We start from the raw sequence: 19,279 nt of genomic DNA on the forward strand, positions 1-19,279 counted from the left end.
CAAAAAAGAGAAACCGAGTTCTTTAAAATCAAATCTGCACAAACCCTGTCCTGAAATATTCTTATATTTATTCTCTCCCGTCTAACAAACTTTTTCCTCTACGTTAAGTCACCTTCACTGGTGTTATGTTGTAGCTAAATCTTCTGAACACCAGAGGGCGCTGTACGCTCAAAAATATCGGGCTGACGTTAAGCGCCAACCTGCAACCTCCAACTATTTGTATAAGCAGATATAACTCAAGTCCTGAATGCAGTTGTCTCATGCGACCTTAGATCAGCTATTATTTTTTCCTTATATAGCTCATGTTATAAAAAAGTGGACTCATCTACACTGAACTTTCCTGTTGAGGTTTTAGATTTCGTTGATTATAAGCAGAAGGCCAGTCTTTAGGATAATGCAGGTTTGAAGGATGTTTATCTCCTTTAAACCCTTTATTTAGTTAATGCATACATACAGTCCAAAGCATCACTTTTCTTAGCAGGATAGCGGTGGGTTTGGAGCCTATCCCGGCCCCTATCCAGGGTACACAGGGCTAATTTAGAATCACCATTTAACTAATTTCCTCCCAGTTGGACTGCTGGAGGAAACCAGAGCACGTGCAAGCTCCACATAGAGGTCCCAGCCAACCAGCCGCAATGAGGCAAATGAGCCAACAGTGTTTACCACTTACCTATAATTTTCTTTGGAAAGGTAATTCAATCTAGGGACGGGCGTTATAAGGTTGCTCGATCTATAAATGGTTACATTGTTCCATCCTTGTACAAATTAGTGCAAATACAATTTATATTTAAATAAATATACTCACCGGCCATTTTACTTTTGCACTTGGGTACACTGTGGTCATAAAGGGGTGGACATGGTTGGCAATTATATTCAGGTAGGGTGTGGTTAAATATGCCCCACACTATTACACAAGCAGCACACTGTACCGTAGAAAAAAAGGCAGTTTTTAAATCTGTGCTTTCATCTTTTTTATGCTACTTTCTGACCCTTCTATCTGAGTGTTAACACAGAAATAAAAACTCTTCAGACCAGGCAATGTTTTTCCGTCTTTGTCCAGATATGATGTAGCCTCAGTTTGCTGTTCTTAGCTGACAGGAGTCCCACCTGATGTGATCTTTTGCTGCTGTAGCGTATCTCCTTCAAAGTTCAATGCTTTGTGTGTCTTCTGCATGGCTTGGCTAGTGATCACACCATTGTTGTAGCTAAAGGCAATTGCACTAAACTTCTGTAGAAGCAGTCTGGCCATTCTCCTCTGGCCTTTTGACATCAGCAAGGCATTTTCTCTCAGGGAACTTCCTCTCACTGGATATTTTCCCTTGTTCAGACCATCCTCTGTAAACTCTAGAGATGGTTGTGTGGAAAATCCCAGCAGATCAGCAGTTTCTGAAATACTCAGACCAGCCCACCTGGCACCAACAACCACTCCACCTTCAAAATCACTTAAATCTCCTTTCTTCCTCATTGTGATGCTCCATTTGAACTTCAGCAAGTTGCCTCAATCGTTTCTACATGCCTAAATACATTGATTTGCTTTAAATATAATTGGCTGAGTGGATATTTGAGTTAATGAACAGTTGATCAGTTATGTCTAATGAAATGGCCAGTTAACTTAGATACATGAGTGATGTGTTTTTGAAAGTAACTTCCTGCTTGTTGACACTGCATAAAAAATATGTACGCATACATGTCATACATATATAATGAAGGTTAACTTCCTATTCAGTTGTCATTACAGTATAACAAAATACAGCTTTTTAATACATAATAAAAAAAAATAGCACAAGGTTTGTAATTCTAATATCACATTACATGTTTACAGAGAAACACTGACTAGGACAGGGAATCATATTATTAGCTCCTTTGCTGCGCACTGTCAAAACATATACGATACTCTCCCCCTCACACCTCTGACTCCCAAGGGAGTTGTGCAAAAGCTATTCTGCATGTCAGAAAGCCAGCTGTGTGCTCTCTGTTTCCAAATACTGGCACAGTTCCATGCAGAGAGGTGGCAACCCAGCAAGGGCACAAATAAAGGAAGCGGGAGCTTTGATGGTAATGATTTCATGGCAGGAGTCGGGGAATCTTAAAAAGTCAGAGTTAATGATCGCAAACCATTGTAACTGCTGACTCTTACCACTGCCTGTCTGCCCACCGGTGGCTGCTACTGTCTGAATACATACAAATCTGAGCTTAATGGGCACCTGTTGGAGATTCTTGCCCTTGACTCTGTTCCAGTCTGCTGGATAGTGGGTGTGGTTTGGTCCCGTTCTGCCCCAGACTTGAACTCCCTTACAGCTGTCACTGTTCCACATAGCTATTCCAAACCCTCAGGCACAGAAAAACAGGACTGGATGCTACAGCAAAGAAGAAAAAAGGGGGAGGGCTTGGTGAATAAAAGATGTCACTGGCAAGTGATAAAATATATATGTTTGATAAATATGCAGCAGTGAGGATGAGCGCAGTGGCGTGTCTAGAAAATTTTTGTTGGGGGGGCCAGGTAGGGGCACAGATTTGGAGAAGGGTGGCAGATTTAATTGGCAGATAATGTTTTAAAAAAAAATTCTACCAACCCTTAACCATAATTCAATAATCCTATAAACCTAATAACCAAATGCACTTTTAACTCTTATTAGAATGAGATTTTAACCACTACGGTGCAAAGTTTTTAGATACTGCGTTGATAAAGTACAAGAGATACAATCAGTGCTTTGTCAGTGCTTACTCAGCAGTCAAGGACAACAATATTTGCATAGTATTTTTACTGACATATAGTGCACATATGTTTTGGGCAAAAACATTTTTGAAAATTAAAATACGAACATTTGTAACAAACAATTGACAAATTAGCCAATGCCAATGCAAAACTTTATCTGCCTGTTAAAAAAAGAAGATAATCTTCTCACAAACTGGTGTTTGATTTTGAAACAGGAAAAAAGTGGGGAAACAACTGAAAAGACTAACATTTGAATGAAACCTGAAAGCAAGTAAATACTTTCTATGCTGCCTTATCGTAAACTTTGGTAATATTGATAAAGAACAACACTGGCTGATGATAAAATACAGTCAGCTGGCATGGTGACACTGCCAGTATTAACCTGCAGGGCTGGACTGGGACAAAAAAATTGGGCATTTTTACTACAGACCGGCCCACCAGGTAGTAAAGCCATAAAGACTTTGACTGAAAACAAACCCTGTTGTGACAGTGATGTACAGTCTTGTTGGTATATGTATGATTTCTATACATTTTACGTCAGATAAAAACTTTGGTTGTAAGATTTAGATAATTATTTAATAAAAACTAGGTATTTTAAATGAGAATAAGAAAGAAAAGTATTTCTTTGTGCCCACCTTTCCCTGTTAATGCCCTACCTGGCCCCCTGGCAAAACTTTGCTAGACCCGCCCCTGCACAGTTACCAGCTGTCTGCTACATAAAAAAGGATCCTGGTGTTATTTGTCTCTCAGAAACAGTTCATAACTTCCCTTCAACTCATTCATGTCACCTAAAAGGTAAACCTGTTTCTCCATCACCTGTTCAGCTCTGATGGTTCAGTAAGGACATCTCCTGGTTTCATCTTCATGTTTCCCTCTCACCACATATCTAAACAGACATCATGACCAGCAGCTTTACAGCTGTGGCTCCAGCAAACATCAGCTGATACTAGAAATTAATATTAAATACATTCTAACAACAGCCGATCAAGCTTAAACGTGCTGCTGTTGTTTAGCGCAACATCTGCTGGTTTCCTCTTTCTGGCGCAAAGTGGGCGATAAACAAGAGAGAAAAGCCGATCAGCTGATCATTGATCAGTTTAATGATTGAAGTAGCAACAGGAGGGGGAGAGAATGAGAGAAGAGGCAGCTGTGCAGCATAAAGACAGAATAAATCCAGCTTTGTGTCTTTTTTCCATTCTAGCTAAAGTCCGGGACAAACTGCGTCTCTTCTCAGCTCAATACGAAACGTGTAATATTTTCTCTGAATGAGGGACCATTCCATTTTTTTAAGGAGCCGTTGGCAACTCTACTAACCTTATGAATAAAATAAAGTTCACTATCAGTAACATCATAGCACCCACCCAGCTGTATAAAAACTCCGTCAAACTGGCTAGAACGCAGTACGAGTTATTGCAACTGACAGTAAAAAGTCAGCAACATGAAAATAAACTCCACCTAAACTTGGTTTATATCTGACCCAGATAGACTGCAGCTCATAACTTCTTACCTGAAGTTCAGTTCACCTGACACTCGGACTGGTGGCTGCTTCGGGTCTCTCCTCCTGCCTCCCCTTCCCTCATCCACCTGTTGCCTCTGTGGAAGCCCCGTCATAGTCACCACCAAACAACGGAGTTATTTCTACACATCGACCTGCATCTGGCCAATCCACCACCTCTCATTGTTCATGCCATTACAAAAAAAATAAAAAATAAGTCACTGGGGATATGCCCGGTATGCCCGATGGCCAGTCCAGCTATGTTAACCTGCAACCAAATCTGCAGCTCCATACAGCAATGTTACGACTTAGATTATATCTTATAACGCATAACTCTTATGTTAGCTGCCCTCAGTAGCATACTGTCTGAAATATTCCACAGCTGCAATAATTCTTTAAGTGTTATTTTTTTCCTTGGTATTCTAATTTCACCGAAGTTTACTAAACTCAACAAACTTGATATTACTTACCGGGACATTTATTCTGTCCTCATTTTCTTTCACCGAAAAATTGTTTCCTGCAGCGCCATCTTTCGCGCTTGGCTCTCCTACCTTTGCTAACGTGATGCGCATAGCGCAGAAGCGATGCTGCATTCACTTACACTCGGATATCTGAGCGTCACCGTGAAAACATAATCGGACATTTGATATTTGATTGAATTTTATTGTTTTGCCTTTGGGGTGGCACCTGGGGTGGCCAGTCTGGTTTGGGGGGTGGCCTGTGCCCCCCCAGGCCACCCCGCTGGACACGCCATTGGATGAGCGTTGTGTCAAATATAATGAAACCTAAAGAAAGTTCATTCAGCGTTCACGCTGGTGACAATGTTGATATTTAAAAATGTGTTTGAGAAGCAACTTTTTGAGCCAGTTTTACTCACAGCCAGCTTTCAAAATGCTGTATAGGGAGCAAAAGCATTGCCATAAGAGGGGACATCAGCAATGCTCGCTGAAATGTCTTATAGAGTTTTTGGACAACACTGGAGGTCTACACAAGGGAAGCACAGCAGTCTCGGTTGTGTTATTTTTTACTTACAGTTACTTTTCCATCCACACGGGGTTTCATAACACACATTACAGGATTCCTGAAGTACAGGCAGTTATATTTAAAAGCGTTCACACTTTTGCCCAGAACATCTGACTGCCCGGAGAGCAAATATTTCTCCACAGGCTGAACTTGTTTGACTTGCCCCTATTTTTAGAGCCTGCTCTTTTATGAAAGATGAACTGTTATAAATGCTCTAATGACTCCCACTCCTGTTCAAGCATCCCATTCTAATGACCACAGACCCCACCCTGAATGCTTGCTGTGCATATATATGGTTAAGAAAGAATGCTTTGATGTTACAGGTCTCCCCCTTTCTGGCCCTTTGCAGAAACACTAAATCTACCTTCTGTCTGTTTAATAACGTCTGAGATATTTATCTTTCCCTTGATGGTCATCAAGCCCATATTCCACCACTTGTGACCCCTGATGTCACCGCTCTGAGTAATGGTCAGCTTTGGCTTCTCCCTATTTCTCTATTTGCTCACCTTTTGACTCATGGAGTGAACATCTGCAAGACAAAGAGAACAGCAGAGGAGAAAAAGAAAAAGGGGGTGTTGTTTGATTTGGGTAGCAGGTGTGTAGGTCCTGGGTGTTTATGTGTGTGTGGGAGTATGTGTGCCCTGTACAGAACTGGTCATTGAATCCCATCCAAACTCAGCATGGGGTCACAGTTCTCACTGAGGTGTGAAGTGGCCTGGGCCAGGATTGGATTATAAAGCTGGCCCCGCATTACAATAAAGGTGAGAAGCAGTGGGGGGCCCCTCCATAACAGCTTTAGCAAACAAGTTAAACTGCACAAGAACACTCCCATGCATGTCCTTAAAGTAGTGTGCTGAATGGAGACCTGTTGTTTAAAAATGATATACAATTAAGAGCCTACAGGGGAGGAGAGTAAGGGTCATAGTGGTGATTAAATAGGTTAAATAGCTATAGGTTCCCCATAATAAAAACATCCAAAAACAGCAGGGTGTTAAAGATAGGCTAGGCTAGGAAGAAATATGGCTTAGAATGGGCTGATAACACACAAAAAAGACTATTTTTATTTTCACACAGACTCATAAATAAGGATTAGTTGGATTTTATGTGGCTTGTTCTACAAAAAAAAAAAAAAAAAAAAAGTATTTCAAGCGAACAAGCCACAAACATAAGTGTTTTTGGTAAGTCTGGCAGTGTGACCAAGACGTCGTGCTTAAATGCAAAAGTGTTGCACTTTACTCTGAAAAAAAAAACATTGACACATTAATGCCGTTAACACATCCAGCAGATAGGTAGCAACACTAGCATTCATTTGGAAGTCATGTTTCAGTCCATCTGATGAATGCAATTAGCCGCTCTCTTTTTTATTCAGTTTTTAACCCCTGACCAACTGGCTTAGCTGCCCTACTGCAGAGCGTTTAAGGAGTCATTGGTTCCATTACTAATGTAAATCCGTGCATTAGCACAAAGTTTCCAACACGTGTATATTAATCACTGCTTTCATTGAGCTATAAAACCCGAACTGCTCCGAGTCCAGCCAGAATGAATGGGGCACTGATTTTGTGACTCATAATATGTTAGTGAGATGACTCACTGCTATAATTCCTGGTCACACACACGTGTTAGAAGGGATTAAATATTAAATTATTCTGGGTGTAAAAAAACCTTTGGTTGCATGTAAAATCACCACCCTCCTCCACCTTTCTTCGGTGCCAAATAAAAGAGCTGTAAAGAGCAATGAAAAAGTCGGATTCAACTGCACACGAGAACCGACTTGACATATTTACCTGTCACCTCGCTGCAGCTTTGACGAGGTCTAAAGGCATTTGTGGGATGTCATCCAGAGGGGGCATATTCAGGGAGTGTTGGGACATGTATAAAGGGGAGTGATGGCATGACTGGCATGCTTTGGTGTGTTTTAGTAGCGGCAGCTGCCGAGGGCATCGAATGGTGTAATACCATGACAGAGGTCAATCCTTGCACTGGTAAACCAAGAGATATGACCAAGGCAGGTCCCGCATCCTAATGGGTGAGAGTAATATAGTTATGAAGTTAAATATATACATTTAATTCAATTTCGATTCAATTGTATTTAAGGGCCTCAAGGCCCTTTATATGGGAAGGAGGTGGGAAAGAAAAACTCCCTTTTAACAGAAGAAAAACCTCCAGGTGAACCAGCCTCAAATTGGGGTGAGGGGAGGGAGACAGATTCAAATGAATCTCAATAGTCTTTAGGAGTCTTGTCAGTGAACACTCAGCTAATCTTTTCTCAACTTAAAAGTGAATATACTCTCTCGGCCAAGTCGGTGTATTTAGGCATGTAGACAGACTTTCTTGTCAAGAGAACTCTTTAGTTCAAACTGAACATGACAATGGAGAGAAAAGGTAGTTCTGCATGTTTTTGGTTGTTGGTGCCACTTGGACTGGTCTGACTATTTTAGAAACTGACCATCTGCTGGGATTTTCCCACGCAACCATCTCTAGGGTTTACAGAGAATGGTCTCTGAGTGAGCTTGGTACCAACTGATGCCACAGCCTACCTGAGTATCATTGGTGTTCATACCTATCTCTTTATGTGTAATCATCTTCTGATGGCTGCTTCCAGTAGGATAACACACCATGTCATAAAGCTCAGATCATCAGTGTTTGCCACTGTACTCAAATGGCCTCCACAGTCGCCAGATTTCACTGAGTGCCTATGAGATGTGGTGGAAGAGGAGATTCACATCATGGACGTGCAGCTGACAAATCTGCAGTAACTGTATGATGCTATTGTGCCAATGTGGACCAAAATCTCTGGGGAATGTTTCCAGTACCTTGTTGAATCTGTGCCATGAAGAACTGTGGCAGTTCTGAAGGAAAAAGGGTTCCAACCCACTTTCAGCAAGGTGTACCCAATAAAGTGTCTGGTGAGTGCAATGTCTAGTTTTCTTAAAGTCAAGGTGATGCAATTTCAAAAATATAAAAACAGATTTTTCAGACCACCTTTGCACTTAAATTCTTTCAACTTGATAACCTTCTGACTGCTTGAACTCAACATGCAAAATTAAATTTCTTAAAATCATCCTTCCCTGCAGAACTACCAGAGGTAGTTTGAAGAAAATACTCATTAACTTCCTGGAATATGCACGGGTAAGGTTGTTTCTTCTCTTAGCAATGAAATCAAAGCAAACCACAATGATGGCTAAGTCACTGTCCTTGTGCATTTGATGCTAAATTCAGTCACTCCCCTTGTTCTTGTACACTCGCATTGTATGTACAATAAAAGCAACATATCTCCTGAAACTGAACTCTTTTTTTTCAAGCATAAGTAAGTGTGATATCATCAACAGCAGACGAGGAAAAGAGTCATTAAATTGTCAGCGATGAGCGTTTTTACTTTTTTTGTCGGTATGAAGCGTGAAAGAAGGAGCGCAGACAAACATCCTCTCATGTTTTCCTCTCTCTCTTTCTCTCTCTCGACAATGCTTCTTGGACATGCACGCAAATGAACACACTCCCTCCCCACACAGCTATGGAGAGAACAGAGGGGGGAGGGGCACCAATAGGATGATGTCACCTCTGTAGACAGCTAAAGCTGAGGCTTGAGATAATGGTGACATTTCAGGAAAGGTGATGTCATTCTTCCACTGCCGCCTCCTCCTCCTACTGCTTTCCTTCCACTCCTGGCCTCCTCCCTCCCCTCCCCTCCCCTCCCCATCCTCGGTGCAGGTGGCTGGCCAGGCTCTTTGAATCCCAGTGCAGGAGAATTAGCTTTTGAATAGGCACAGAGCAAAAGAGGCAATGTGAACCCACCCCCCATGCTGTGCTTGTAGCTGTGATGTGTGAGACTCTTAATGTGTGTGGGTGTCATGTGTTTGAACGTGGGTGTCATGTGTTTTAATATGTGGGAGTGTGTGTGTCTGGATTTTGATATGGACATGCCTGTCTTTTTTTTCTTTCCCCACTCTTTGGGATTTTTTTTTAAGATGCCAGATTGTATATGAGTGGTGGTTTATGTTGTTAAAACCTACACATCACTTTTAATGTGTGCATCTGCCAGCATGGGTACAGACTCGCATGTCTATGCCGACTGTGTGCATGCACGTGCATGAAGATGAAGATTTCTGCCCTCGCTCTATCCCGGTTTCCCACCGAGACCAATCAAGCACAGAGCTGCCAGGCTGCAGGGCTGGTTGGCAATGGGTCCTTCACTGAGCTCCTCACCCTTAGGATCTGCTCATTTAAGGTTTCCCTGGCTTCACACAACCCTCATTTTTCTCCAGAAATGTAATATGTGGTGTATTATAGTGAGCAGCTATGGCTTAAGTGGTTTTATCCTCTCCAAAGCCCTGTGCTGGTTGCAAAAAAAAGAAAGAAAAAAAGAAGAAGAAAAATAAAGTGCACTGCGGGAGAGTTTTATTCTAAAACAAGATGCCCGTGAAAAACAAAACATCAATATCTATCATCCGGTGTAACGCGTGATCGCTGTATTCAGTGCTACAAAAAAGCAAAGCAAAACAAAAAAAACCCTCAACTTTACTTCCAGAAAGTTTAATCTGAAGACTTACAGGCAATTTGCATTTTTATGGAGATTTGGTGAACCTGCCTGAGCACACTGGGCCGATTGCCATAGATAAGTGATGCTTCAAAGCCCAGAGGCTGCTGCTCCTCTAGTCTTACCGCTGAGCTCGAGGCTGCTCACCAGCAGTATTTTTATCCCTGAAAACTCACCGCTAGTGCACTGCACTTTCACTCTGCCAAGTTCTGCTACGCCGTCTTTCTTCCCCTGTCGAGAGGACTCTAAGCAGCGTGTGTGAGCTGTAAACAAGTTCCCACCCCCCACCTACACTGCCACACACACACACACACACACACACTCAGGCTGTATCTGGGCAAAAAAAGCTTTCTGAAACCATAAGCGTCTGTCTTATCATATGATTGCTTTTTGTATGTCACACACTTGAATCACGGGGCACAGAAGGCTTCCCTTAACACCTAGAGGAAGTCGACCAGAAACAGGAGCACATGTTACAAACTGCAGAAAGACAAAAACTGTCCACGGTTGAGAGTGGAATATGAACATGAGCGATAACAAGGCAGCATGGCAGCTAAACACTGCTGAAGTCTAGCACACGCCACTTTGTTTCTCACACTGTATAGCTGTGGAAATTCATGATGTGTTTCTCAATTCTGAAGCTTTTAGTCCCACTTCCTTTTTAGATGTTCACATTTAAATGCCATGTGAGCAAGTTTTTGTGTGTAAATAACAACACAATAAGGAAGACTTACCTTATAGCTGCTTGACCATTTCAGCTGTGACTTTTTATGTAACATTTATTATAAAATTTGTTACATCATCAACACTGACATCATCATATGACATGATAATGACATGGTAATTAATGTGTAATAGCAGGTTTGCAGGCTTCACTTCCTATGCAGCAAAAAGTTGACGATTATGTTTTCAAAGAGCTTAAGTGTGCTACGTTAAATCCAGTTCGCCAAATCAAACACAGCCACCCACTCTTGCACATACTCTTTCTCACCTCTTTTGACCTCGTTTTGCTTTTTTTCACCTCACCAGGAGAAGTGCACCTGTACGTGGTGGGAGATAAAAGTAAATTACTGAACGGCGATGTGCAAAGCGTTCTTTATGTGGCTGCCGTTGTCTCAGCTTTCCAGAAAAGCTTTCCCTCTTCAGACTTGGGGGGGAGGATTCATAGCAAAGGAGACACTGTGAAAATATTTACCGTATTCAGAGCGAAAGGAAATTGCTTTTTTCGAGTGTTGACGGAATCTAAAGTGCTAAAACCTTTCAGCATTAAGTGAAATGAAGAGGTTTTTGATGTGTGGTGTGCAACAGCCTTTTATATTATATGAGTGGTTCCACATCACCGTGTCTCCCCAGGGATCCTGTTTCAATTCTGACATATACATCATTTTCAGCATGATTGCCTCATGCTATGTGTGAAAATTGTGCTGATGACTAACAGCATGCAGATACTTTTTTTTTTTCAAACTAATGTACAGCATGTGCTCCTGAGGTAAAACTGGTTAATCATTCATAGTCTGGTGGCTTGTGACATTTATGCACTCCTTTGGGTCTATAAAATTACAGGATTTGACTTTTGGAGAATATAGAGGAAATGAGAGTGGTGCGACATGTGACGAGAGGTTGTTTTAATTTGCCAAAACAACAAACAGGTGCACTTGCACATGAATTACCTCGCGCCCCTGTTTGGTAAACATAGTCAGATGTAATGACAGATGGCATTTTCAATCTAGGAACATTGGTATGTGACACAGTGGTAATCATGAACGGAGGGTCCCCCGGGATGTAGCACTGTCAGGCTGATGGACTCATTAGACACGCATCAATGTCTGTAAGGAGTGGGCTTGTTTCTATCACCCCTGAGCTGTTTTCAGCAGAGTTTCCCCACGCTGGATGGATAGCAGGAGCGCTGATTAAGATGCATAGATATTCTGGAGCACCTGAGGAGTCACATAAGCACTCTCAGGTTTCCTGTACTTTATGCTAATAAGTCACAGCACAGGTACAACGCTTCTGGGGGAACTTTCTAGGTAATCAGTTCAAGTAAGTGAAGACAGAAAATTTGTGCCACTGTCTAATAAGGCTACTGGCTTTAGTTAATCAGTTACTGATGTGCACAGCTTCAAACAGTGTAGCTTTTAAATTCTCTTCCTCTTTTGTTGTTCTTTTTTTTTTTTTTTTGGCTTTTTGATTCCCCTTGATGACCCTTTAGAAACTAAGCAAGCTATTACTTTTTTATTATCTCAGAACATTGCTGACTGGACACATGACGTAATCATATCATCAGTTGGAAATACATATACTTCTAATAAATAAATATAGAGTTAACTTGAAGACATGTGAAAACAGACATCAAAGATGTCATAAATATGGATGGTACTGGAGGAAGTACACATGCCTATTGATTTTCCAATAAATTCTTCCCAGTCAGTTTTGGTTGTACTTCCAGGTATTTTTTTTTAAATTTGTAACTCTAACAATATGACAGGATTCAGGCAAAACTGAGGAACATGGAGCAAAGGCTTCAGGGACGTTTTGAATACATAACCAGTCTCTTGCATATCCCTAGCAGCTATGGTTTTGTAAAGTGTTTGTTACTCATCTAAAAACTAATATATGGTTAAAAAGCAAAGAATTAAGACATATATGGCTATTATGATAAAAAAAAAAAAAAAAACCCACACAGATCACCTTTAAAGTGACGCGGCAGTGTTCAGGGCTAAAAAATACACCCAGCTCCCAAGTACCAAAAACAGCTTTTCCGAATGTCATCTTAGCTAATTTACATGAACTGGATCCCTTTTCTATGGATCCATAACTTATTTCCACCACAGATTTATTTATTTTTTACTCAAGATTATGGGTTACTGTCCTAAAACTTTAAATTATGACTTAGTCAGATGTTTCTGCAAAACAGTTAACATTTTGAGATAATAATTCTAAATTTTGCCTTTGTTCTGATGGTGTTTTTTTTTTTTTTTTTCTTGTTTGTTTTTTTAAATCTCCGGTGGCAGAAACAAGCTTCCATACCTTGTGGTGTTATAGCTCATGTTCCTACAGCCTGTCCATGAAGTCTGTGCCTCGGTTTTGGTAAGTTCTACTAAATTTTAGCATTTTATTTGTATTAACTTAGCATTAATTAGCAAGTATCTGTCATTATACTGAGTTGCAATATGCTAACTAGCTAGTTTGACTTAGCACTTTACCTACTTGTCCCTAAATACCACTTTCTGGTTTCATAAAGGTATAATAAAAACTTTAAAAGTTGCAAACCAGTGGGTGATGTCCATCTCTTACCCCTGTGAAATAAAAAGCCAAGCTGTCATGTTGTGCTGTCTAAAACTTATAGCTACTCAATTAGCAACTTTAGCATGTGCTAAAGGAGAAATTATAAATGCTTTAAATGTTTTCCTACCTAATAAAAAATTTTAAGAAAGTGCTAAAAAAGGAACTTTGAGTGATGTAAGTGTACACTGATAAGAATAAGAGGAAAACAAACAGAATGAAAAAAGGAACCAGAATAAAAAAATAGGAAATACTTTATTTATCCTCAAAGTTGATAAATGACTGTGTTGCAGTCATTTTAAAAGTTACACTAAAGAAGAAACTCAGTGAAATAGCAAACATATAAAGGTGGGGGGAAAAAGAATGTATAAATCTGAATCTAAAATGAATGTAGGTATTGTAACACGAGGTGGTGAAAAACAGTCATAACAGAGATTTGAAAAAGACTTTAGTCATGTAAACTGTAGATAGCTCTAAAATGGACTAAAACATGGGCATCTGAAGTTCAACCTTTATTGAAAACAGCAAAGCAAAATGATTTTAAAAACAAGCAATTATCTACACACAAGGAAGCAATGCAGAGAGAAAATGATGAGGCTTAAATAGGAATACAAGAAAGTAAAAGACCAAAACAACCAAAGCGAATATGCAGGCAGCTACAAAGGATTTGTTCTTCGGGGTTTTGGAGGTTTTCATCAGTAGTGCTGTGAGCTGTAGTCTGCCAGAGGAAGCCTGTGTCTAAGCTTAGTGTGCCTTTGTATAAAAAGAGCACATAAATGGGTGCTTTCAACCCCATAGCCTGAAGTCATACATCTCCTTTCCAGCTCTGTTGTTATCATGCAACCTATGACACAGCAGAAACTCGGGTCTAATCACAATGTCCTCAGACTTATTGTAGTGTTTCTGCCGGCAAAGTAAAAACAGCCCCAAATGTCCCATGGGGTTATCAGAGGGAACCAGTCTTTCCATGAAACTCCTGGCAAGAAAGCAAAGAAGTGAGTTTCCTAACATGCCCTTTGTGTGTTTGTATGTATAAGTACAGATTTTGGTCCTTATTTTCTAAGTTATGAAATATTAGGTTATTAATAGCAGTTCAAAACAGTATCAGTTTGAGCAAAAACAATTGTAAGGCTGTCATCATGTTTAAAGGTCTCAAACTCATTGACAAAGTTTTTTTTAGCCACTAAGGTCACTGACATTCCTGAAGTGGAGTTCCCCTGAAAACTCTGACTTAATGTAAAAGGAATGCTGTGATGCACTGGTCTGGGCCCTTTCCATTCATGATGCCACCCAACATTAACATCTGAGTTGTGGCCTTTTCTGTGAAACTTCCCCTTGATATGTGTGTGGGTGTTTATGAACCACAGGTGCAGATGCTCCTGGAGAGTCCCAGAGGGGTCCCAGAGGGACACAACGAAAGAGCGGCTTAGGGGGTGACATCATTTTAGGTGGCCATGTCCCATTCATCACAGAAGCCGTGGCTGACCAGTGCGAAGTGTGTGGGTGGTGGTGGTGATGGTGGGGTGGGGGAGGGGTAGGGTCTGATGTCATTGTTTTTCTTTGCGGTGACCCTAAAGTCTCATCCACCCACCTAAAAATGGGTGAAAGTGTTTGAAGCTATTTCTGCCAACCCACATGCCTCTCCCTTCACTTAATCCCGAGCAAACATGAACTTCCTCGTCTAAATCAGGTGAGAACTTCAAAGCGATGGCTCTAAAAACATCCATGAACTGTAGGGTTTCTCAGGAAAATGAAGTCAGCATGTGAATGTTATGGCAGTAATTTAGTCTGGAAAGAAAACAAGGTACACTTTTGGAAAAAGAAACCCTAAAATCTCAAGGACTGAAAACATTCAAGCATTAATGAAAAAAAGTGCTATGAATGAAAAACAGCAGAAATAATGTCAAAGGTCATGCATTACATGGGACCTACTGCTCCCATCCAGATTTTTTCCATATATTTTTTTGGGCATATTTGTAGCACTTACATGTTTCAAATCTTCAAACAAATATTAGACAAAAAATAAACTGATTAAATACAGAATGCAGTATATATATATATATTTTTTTTATCATATTATAACAAAAAAAAAAAAATCAAAATCAGGAAGGAGGCAAATACTTTATAGGTTCACAATTTTTAAGTTAAATGGCTTCTGAGTAGCGAGGGACACTAGCTGGATGTGAGAACTGTCGCAGCAGATGGCCGCTCCTCCCTGAGCCTGGTTCTGCTGGAGGTTTCTTCCTGTTAAAAGTGAGTTTTTCCTTCCCACTGTCGCCAAAGTGCTTGCTCATAGGGGGTCATTTGATTGTTGGTTTTATTTCTCTGTGTTTTATTGTAGGGTTTACCTTACAATATAAAGCGCCTGGAGGCGACTATTGTTGTGATTTGGCGCTATATAAATAAAATTGAATTGAATTGAATTACAGTGGGGCAAAAAAGTATTTAGTCAGCCACCGATTGTGCAAGTTCCCCCACTTAAAATGATGACAGAGGTCAGTAATTTGCACCAGAGGTACACTTCAACTGTGAGAGACAGAATGTGAAAAAGAAATCCATGAATTCACATGGTAGGATTTGTAAAGAATTTATTCGTAAATCAGGGTGGAAAATAAGTATTTGGTCACCTCAAACAAGGAAAATCTCTGGCTCTCACAGACCTGTAACGTCTCCTGTAAGACGCTTTTCTGTCCCCCACTCGTTACCTGTATGAATGGCACCTGTTTGAACTCATCATCTGTATAAAAGACACCTGTCCACAGCCTCAAACAGTCAGACTCCAAACCCCGCCATGGCCAAGACCAAAGAGCTTTCGAAGGACACCAGGAAAAGTATTGTAGACCTGCACCAGACTGGGAAGAGTGAATCTACAATAGGCAAGCAGCTTGGTGTGAAAAAATCAACTGTGGGAGCAATCATCAGAAAATGGAAGACATACAAGACCACTGATAATCTCCCTCGATCTGGGGCTCCACGCAAGATCTCATCCCGTGGGGTCAAAATGATCATGAGAACGGTGAGCAAAGATCCCAGAACCACACGGGGGGACCTGGTGAATGACCTGCAGAGAGCTGGGACCAAAGTAACAAAGGTCACCATCAGTAACACACTACAACGGCAGGGAATCAAATCCCGCAGTGCCAGACGTGTTCCGCTGCTGAAGCCAGTGCATGTCCAGGCCCGTCTGAAGTTTGCCAGAGAGCACATGGATGATACAGCAGAGGATTGGGAGAATGTCATGTGGTCAGATGAAACCAAAGTAGAACTTTTTGGTATAAACTCAACTCGTCGTGTTTGGAGGAAGAAGAATACTGAGTTGCATCCCAAGAACACCATACCTACTGTGAAGCATGGGGGTGGAAACATCATGCTATGGGGCTGTTTTTCTGCCAAGGGGACAGGACGACTGATCCGTGTTAAGGACAGAATGAATGGGGCCATGTATCGTGAGATTTTGAGCCAAAACCTCCTTCCATCAGTGAGAACTTTGAAGATGAAACGAGGCTGGGTCTTCCAACATGACAATGATCCAAAACACACCGCCCGGGCAACAAAGGAGTGGCTCCGTAAGAAGCATTTGAATGTCCTGGAGTGGCCTAGCCAGTCTCCAGACCTCAACCCCATAGAAAATCTGTGGCGGGAGTTGAAAGTCCGTGTTGCTCGGCGACAGCCCCAAAACATCACTGCTCTCGAGAAGATCTGCATGGAGGAATGGGCCAAAATACCAGCTACTGTGTGTGCAAACCTGGTAGAGACCTATAGTAAACGTTTGACCTCTGTTATTGCCAACAAAGGTTATGTTACAAAGTATTGAGTTGTATTTTTGTTATTGACCAAATACTTATTTTCCACCCTGATTTACGAATAAATTCTTTACAAATCCTACCATGTGGATTCATGGATTTTTTTTTTCCACATTCTGTCTCTCACAGTTGAAGTGTACCTCTGGTGCAAATTACTGACCTCTGTCATCATTTTAAGTGGGGGAACTTGCACAATCGGTGGCTGACTAAATACTTTTTTGCCCCACTGTATATTGAGGCAGAGTAATACATTTACAAAAATACAAACAGCAGCTTACTACATGGGTAAAACTGCTTTTTTTCAACAGTGTTATTGGGTTCACTATTAAATAAACTGGATCCCAGTAAAAGCAGGAATCATCTGGAGCCATGGCTGTATATCGAAGGAAGTTACAAGCAAGATCTGCTTTGTGTAAAAGACACTGTAATTAAGTGATGGTGTCATCCGTAACATAACCCTTTTCATGGGTTGTTTACATGAGTCTTTTGATCCTGCACCAGTTGTGCTACCAGGGTGGGGCACGCGCTTATTCATAGACAATAACAAGAATCATTCAAGGAAGATTTCAGTGTGAATGCTTCTGTGGAAAATTGCTGTGAACTGTGCAACTAAGTGTTTGAGTGTGCGCTTATCGAACAAAAAGGCTTTTAGGCAAATGTATTTGTAACATGTATCGATGTCACAGCTTTGACATTTTTTTCAGACCTTTTATATGCTGAAACCGAGTCTGCTTTAAAGAAACATTCAATCTCATAGAAAACGAACATAAATCTTGCTGTTTTGGGATCTAATTTTAATCTTAATAACAACTTTAAGGCAGAAAGGAAAAAGTCCCCAAAAGTCCCTTTTTACTGCAGCCACACAGGAAATGAGGTCTTCTCCTCTGCGGAGTCATTTTAGCAATGGCCGAGCACATGAGATCACTGAAGGTTTCTTCACGCTTGGTTCCCCCCCTCGTGTGTGTTATTATCACTAAAGTCAAAGATGAACTTATACTTCACTACTTATACAGCTACTGTACTCAAATATTAGTATTTATAATGTGACTCCTTAAAATATTTTAAATATATTCCTGCTAATTGCATCTACTCTGATAGTTCAGTGTAAAACATCAGCAGTCACAGTCGCAATTTTGTTTTTCTTGTTATGTTTCTGGGGGGAAAAAACTGCACATTCCTTAACAGTTTTTTGCCTTAGTGACAGCCCGACCTATCCCTTCTTTTACATTCTGCATAGAGATGTATTTCCACAGCTGTACACTCTGTCCTCATCCCACCCAGATCTGCACTTCCTTTCTGCACTGCTACAAAGCAGAAGCAATTATGCTGACAGTTGCCTCTCTTCAAAGTCTCTTTAACGGCACGTCAGTTCCTGCTTCCCTTGGGACGGTTACTGGGGGAAGATGAGGAGACTGACTGTGACTGCCGGCTATGTATGGACCAGCGAGCTGCAGCTCATATTCACTATGCCAAAATCTGCACATCCTCTCTCAAGTCAGCAGAGACACATTCGCCTTTGTGAACTCCTCAGTTTAATGCATGACTGTCACAGCTCTGGATGGTGGCTGTATGATCCGTATGAAAATGCTCTAAGCAGAAAGACATTATCTCCAGCCGTCGCTGCTATTCACATGCCTACCTAGTAACTCTATTATTAACTAGACAGAACAGAATTCTCTCACAATTAAAAACCCCTGCCATGGAAACATCTTTAAATATTTCATATGGCTTGCTGCTCTGCTCATTAAGTTGTCATATTTTATGCTCCCAGCATTACATCTTCTCTTAATTTTTAGGCACTGATCTTAAACTTTTATAAGTGTGTACCAATGGTGGATTGCTGTGAAATGTCTCAGGGGAGAAATCCCGTTGGATAACCGTATATTTTCTCTGGCGCCACTATTTGAGGCACGATTTCTTGAAAGCAACACATACCCTGAATCCATCCATCTTCTTCAGCTCAGGGAGGAACGTGCTGCAACTCACCCAAGGTGTCATAGAGTGAGAAGGTCACTAATCTGTTCACACATAGTGACAGATAAGTGTTCACACCTTTACACAGTTTTGAATGTGCAGCTAACCTAACACTGTTCATTTTTTTTACTAAGCTAACTACTTTTACACTCAAGAGGTGACATCCCCAGGCTTATGACGCTGACATCAGTGACAGAGGCGATTCTTATAACAGTTTAAAATGTTAAGTTCACCATGCAACAAATGACACTGAATTTAGGTGTCGATAAACCTAAATGGCTCTAAAGTGATTTCAAAGTGCTTTAATAAGGGCGATCGTGGCTCAAGAGTTGGGAGTTTGCCTTGTAATCGGAAGGTTGCCGGTTTGAGCTCCGGCTTGGACAGTCTCGGTCGTTGAGTCCTTGGGCAAGACACTTCACCCGTTGCCTACTGGTGGTGGTGGCGCCAGTGTC

The sequence above is a fragment of the Copadichromis virginalis genome, linkage group LG15 (genome assembly GCF_057382275.1).
Source record: "Copadichromis virginalis isolate Kocher_CV1m ecotype Utaka linkage group LG15, C_Virginalis_male_GT1.1, whole genome shotgun sequence".
Taxonomy (NCBI): domain Eukaryota; kingdom Metazoa; phylum Chordata; class Actinopteri; order Cichliformes; family Cichlidae; genus Copadichromis; species Copadichromis virginalis.